We start from the raw sequence: 6119 nt of genomic DNA on the forward strand, positions 1-6119 counted from the left end.
CTACATGTAGTAGGGGGGCGTATCTCTGGCTAGCAGCTCTCTGCTCTGCAGATAGATACTGGAAATTGTTGTGGACTTCTTTTGGGAGGATACATGGGCTGCATGTGTCTCCATATGCTTTATTTAGCACATTTGTTGTACTCTGCTGTGAATTGCCTTCATGACAGATGCTAATTCCAGATATTTGAAACCTGTTATGTGTACAACCTTGTTATGCTCTTGACTGTTCACGGATATTTGAAACATGTTATGTGTAGAGCCTTGTTCTGCTCTTCGGCAGAATTTTTGTAGCTTCTTTTGACTACTACACTACAGGATGTACCCATTTTTGTAGCTTCTTTTGACTACTGCACTACAGGATGTACCCATTTTTGTAACTTCTTTTGACTACTACACTACAGGATGTAGCGAGCTAATCTCGATCCTATCTGTGATCCCTTTTTTTTTGAAATTGTGCAAGTTTGTACTCTTCTGTTGTTTCCTGGATATTTCGATAGTTATGTTGTACCATGTGGTCATTGGGTTGTATCAAAGAAGATGCCTTTCATGTGGTCATTGGGTTGTATCAAAGAGTATGCCTATACTGAAAAACCTGTGAATTTGTTCTTTTAATCAAAGAAGATGCTATATATTTACATGTCGACACATGCTTTCTCAATTATGTTGCTGTTTTTTTATACCTTAGACCAACTGTTTTGTTTTTTTATAGGTACCCGAGCCTTGGTTTATAGTGGGAGTGAACGAGCCGCCACCTTCGTGGGATCCCGTTAAGACGCCAAAGTTTGGTATGCCTTGCATTTACTAGGGCTTGTTAGCTCTCTAATTCTTGTTAGCTTTCTAATTCTTGTCATTGTTTCTTGATTGCTTCGGTATTAATTTTGAAATGAAGTCATGGGGTCTAGATCATATTAGGAAGAGAAGAGAGGAACATGATGATGAGATGGTTCTTTTCATTCTTCCATTATTGCACTCGTACTTAATGGACAGTAGAGGACGGAGTGAAAAAAAACAAAGGCATAGCTCGATCCTTTACGGCAAGCATCGTGTTGACGAACTTCTTGAAGGCCATGTGAAGAATTGCTTGGTAGCTTTTAGGATGAAACCATACATCTTTAAGTCTTTAGCATCATATCTTAGAAGGAAAGAATTGATAAAAGACACAAGACTCAAGGTGGAGGAGAAGTTAGCATTCTTCCTGTACATGTTGTCACATAATTCATCATATGAAGATATGCAACTGGAATTCAGGCATAGTGGATCCACCTTTCATGAGTACATCAACGAGTTCTTTGATATCATCCCTGCTCTATGTACTCGCTTTGTGGAGCCTCCACGCATTGACGAACCACATCCAGTAATTGCTACCGATGAACGATTCTATCCATACTTCAAGGTTCTTATCTTGACACTTAAAAAATTCCTTACCTTTCTCCATTAAAATCTCAAAAGTTAATTAGTAAATCTGTTTTTACAGAATTGTATAGGTGCTATCGATGGATCCCATGTTCCTATTACCATTGCGCCTGAGAGTGCTGCACCATTTCAGAATAGAAAGGGCACCCCGAGCCAAAACGTAATGATTGCATGTGACTTTGACTTGAAGATCACATTTATATCATGTGGTTGGGAGGGGTCTGCAACAGATGCTAGGGTTCTTCGATCTGCAATGAACTCTGGATTTAAAGTACCCGATGGAAAGTTTTATCTCGTCGATGGTGGTTACGCAAACACCACATCCTTCCTTGCGCCGTATCGGGGTGTGAGATATCACTTGAATGAATTTGGGCATGGCCATCATCGTCCACAGAACCACAAAGAATTATATAATCTTCGACATGCTTTGTTGCGAAATCATGTAGAAAGGACCCTAGGAGTTCTTAAGAAGCGATTCCCGATTCTCAATGTTGTGACATTACATTCAATTAGGAACCAAGCGAGGATTCCAGCAGCTACCGCAATCTTTCATAACATCATCAAATTGCATGCTGGTGATGAGGAATGGCTTGAAAACCAACCAGATAACATACGTCTGGCTGATTTTGTCAATTTACCCAATGATAATGATAACTACCAAGGGAGTAACACCCAAGGCAATGCTTTGCGAGATGAAATTGCAATGCAAATGTGGAATGATTTCCCACATAACTAACTCTTTGTAAGTTTTTGGATGTAATTGTCTTTTTCTAATTCAAATGATTAAGTCTCTTTAGTTTGTGTGTTAATTTGTTTTATCTCAACAGATATGTACGCAAAAGGATCTCCCAAATTCAACTTGGCACAGGCTGCCGTGTTATTAAGAAAGAAAGGACTTCTTGGTGTTAAAATGGATTCACCAAAGGTTAACAAAAAGAGTTCTCCAAAAGGTATTCTTTTTTTGTCATTACAAGACCAATAGTATTTTAATTGAAGACAGTTAGCCAATAGACCTTGTGCTTTATATGGCTTGTGTAGTTGTGAAACAAAGAGCACAATGGAGTTTGGGACTTGAAAAAGGTCTGATGGAGATACTTATGGAGCACGATACTCCTTACCACCGAGGGCAAAATGGATGGAGCAAGGAAACTTGGAACTTGATGGTGACAAAATTCCATGCAAAACATAAACATGTGAAGTTCTCGAAGTCTCAAATTCAAGATAAGGAGAAGGAGCTCAAAAGAGAATATAGGATGTTAAAAGAAGCCCGAAAGCAAAGCGGTGTTAGCTGGGATGACAAAAGATGTATGATTGAAGCTGACACCGACCTTTGGGACAATGTGATGATTGTAAGTTCTTTAATTCCACCCTTCGATATGGTTACAATTTTATACCATGCTAATACTCATCTATTACTCTGGTTCTTTGTAGTCATATCCAAGTATCGGGAAATTCAAGAAGAAATCTTTTCCTCTCTTTGACTCGCTAGGAGAACTCTATGATGGTAAGTTTACGAACTTTTGTTGCTTCCTCTTAACTCTTAACTCTACCTATTGTTTTGTGATGGTTACTTACATGCATTTTGTAGGGCATATAGCTGAGGGTACCTACAGTTTCACATCAATTGCACAACCATCACAAATTGACGAAGACTTTGAAGATGAAATAGAGGTTGAGGAAGTAAAAGAAAGTGATGACTTGGAGATGATGAATCAAGTGCAACATGATGAAGATGACTTGCAAATTCTGGATCAAATGGATGTTGCACATAGGAAGGAGGATGTCAATCCAAGTGAAGAAGTGGGTCGTACAATGGCTGGTTCAGGAAAGATGCCCTAAAAGAAGCCCAAGAAGGAGAAGCGCAAGAACAGTGGAGATGTGATTGCTGGAGCATTAGAGAAGTATATAGAGTTGAAGAAAAGGCAAGTAGATGATGAAGCTACATATTTGGCCAATGAAAAGGCAGATGCAACAAAATTACATGAATTCTCTATCACCAAGTGCATGGATGTGTTGAAAAAAATGGATGATGTGACCCGCATTGAGAAGATCAAAGCATTCAACGTCTTCAAGGATGCTGCAAACCGTGAGATTTTCATCAATGCCGCTGATGATGATAAAGATACTGCTGTTATGTGGCTTCGGAGCCAAATGTCCCCATGAGGTATGTTCAAGACAGGTAGCAGACATAACTTCCTTGTTATATAATTCTGTGATAATTGATGGTATATTACATCTCTTCCTTGTTATAATTCTGTGATAGTTGATAAAACTTGCAGACATAACTTCCTTGTTATATAATTCTATGATAGAGTCGAATGTAGGTTCTTTCGTGATAAAACTTGCAAACGATGATGCTTTTATTGCTGCAACTATAAGTTACAGTTTGTAAAAATCTGTACCTGACCGTATCATTTCAATTTTTTTTTTGTTTGTGTCAGTTACATTTACAATAAATCTGGAATGTTTAGTGCTAGGAAGGAAGTATAAACCACAAATAATGTAAGAAAAGCTATCATAATGGATAACTGTTATGTTACTGAATAGAAGGTGTATAGAAAAGCAATCGAGCAAAATCTCAAACAAGCTGATAAATTACAGCTGGTATGTTATTCAACTGAAGTGTGTATGATATTTGATTTATGTTCCTGTGTTTTCTCGCATTTCAAGAAGTAGAGTTGCATAGAGTAGGTGCAAATTTGAAGCTTTTTGCGGAAAAAGGTTGCATTATTCAATGACGTGCCAACATGAAGTGGTAGACAAAAGGCTATGCTGTCTTGTTTATGCGGAATTTTTCTTTTACTGTTAACTAGTATATGCAATTAAGAGAAACACGCCTTGTTTTATTAGTGGTGACACCTCGTCCAATGGCAAGATTTGCAACTGGCACATTTACATGTTCAGCACTAAGGTAGGAACCAACCCATCTCTTAATTAATAAGTCAAAATATATGATAAAATATATGCATGTTCAACACTGCATGTTCATTGTTCTATGATAAAAATATATGCAGATCAGCACTGCGTGTTCATTTACTAGCACATTTACATGTTCAGTACTGCATGTTCAGCACTGCATGTTCATTTACTGGCGCATTTACATGTTCAGCACTGCATGTTCATTGTTCTATGATAAAATATATGATAAAATAACAACCCGTCGTCCTCTTCGTTAATCAAGCCATCCATCCATGTTCAGTGTACTCATGGATAAAAAACATATGCATAAAAGGATGATTTTATTATCCTGTATCGATGTGTATGCAGATAAAAAACATATGCTTTCTGATTATGGGTGATCTACTTGACAGTTACACTGACTGTTGTTTGTTTTGTTTTGTTCCGCAACCTGCAGCTATGAGATCGTTGCACTGGCAACAAGCACCCAATGAAGAAAAGCGCAGTCAGTGTTAGCCCCTTAGATCTGCCAGAAAGTGATTCATCTCATAAACTGGCATTTTACCAGCATTCGTTTTGAGCCTCCTTTTGATCTTATGTCATGTAAAATAAACCAAACTAGGTTGACCTTATTTGGGAGTCGCTTTCTATTTTCAATGCCTACTTGTTGCACAAATGGAATGTTTCATTTCTCCGAGGAGTTAGTTTGCTATTGATGATGACATGATGTTTCAATAAATTGTCGACCTCGGATCTTTGATGATGCCCCTTGATGTCTGCTATTTTATGTCATTTGGTGTTTGTTCCAAACCTTATCAGCAGTTATTTTATGCCCCTTGATGTCTGCTAACTTATGTCATTTGGTGTCTGCTATTTTCTTTTTTTGATGATGCACCTTCTAGTTAGATATATTAGTTTTAAACCTTATCAGCAGTTATCTGAAAACTCTAGTACCAAACAAGGTCTGGGGTGGGGGATTATTGGGGAATTGAGGGGATTTGATGGAGGGGAGGGGATCACCAAATCCCCTCCAATCCCCAAGCGTTTTGGGTGTGAGAAAACACCAGAGCCGAACAAGGCCTGATACTTAAAAAACCACTTTGGAAGCGATCATTAACGACTTGTCAATGCTGAGCCGGCGCATCTAGCGGGGTTAGGAGGGGGAGAATGAGAGCAAGTTTTGTAAAAGTTTTGGAACCTTCTGACCTATATTGGGAAATTTCCAGAAGTTTTTTCCTCCTTTTTAATTTATTTTAGTTTTTTGTTACTATTTAATTCCTTTTTTGTTGCATTTAACCTTTTCCATTTTTTGGATCAAGTCTTTTTTTAGAATTTTGTGAACATTTAACATTTTTTGTAAAATTATGGTATTTTTTATTTCAGAACATTGTTTTTCAAATTCTTGAACTTTTTTTCAAATTTAAAATATTTTTTGTATTCATGTACTTTTTACCAATTCACAAACATTTTTTCAAATTTGTGAACTTGTTTAAATTTCACAAACCTTTTAATTCAGATTTTCTTAATTAAAATAAAATTCAAGAATATAACAAAGTAGAACACGTCCAAAAGTGTGAGCCGACAAATCTTTTGGCAAGAAACTTGTTGGTGGTGGCTGGCCATGTATATATATCAGTGATAATGCACACATACACATACATGTTTTTTGCAATATGTTCCAAGTATTTTGAAACTCCACCTGTGTTGTCGCAACATAGTCGATCCCAAGCCCAGATAAAGGAGGAGGTTGTGATAGGCTTGACGAGCTAACGTCAAAACTCAGCCATGCATTCTTATGGAGATGAAAC

At 37.5% G+C, this 6119-nt stretch overlaps 1 long non-coding RNA gene across 1 annotated transcript; it reads left to right on the forward strand.

Moving 5' to 3' along the window:
* Nucleotides 1-2844: 2844 nt before the first annotated feature.
* On the forward strand, nt 2845-3205 carry LOC123431270. Its single transcript, XR_006623075.1, has 2 exons — nt 2845-2917; nt 3011-3205. It is a non-coding gene; the product is annotated as an uncharacterized LOC123431270 (long non-coding RNA).
* Nucleotides 3206-6119: the final 2914 nt, after the last annotated feature.

This window comes from Hordeum vulgare, chromosome 2H (genome assembly GCF_904849725.1).
Source record: "Hordeum vulgare subsp. vulgare chromosome 2H, MorexV3_pseudomolecules_assembly, whole genome shotgun sequence".
Classification (NCBI taxonomy): domain Eukaryota; kingdom Viridiplantae; phylum Streptophyta; class Magnoliopsida; order Poales; family Poaceae; genus Hordeum; species Hordeum vulgare.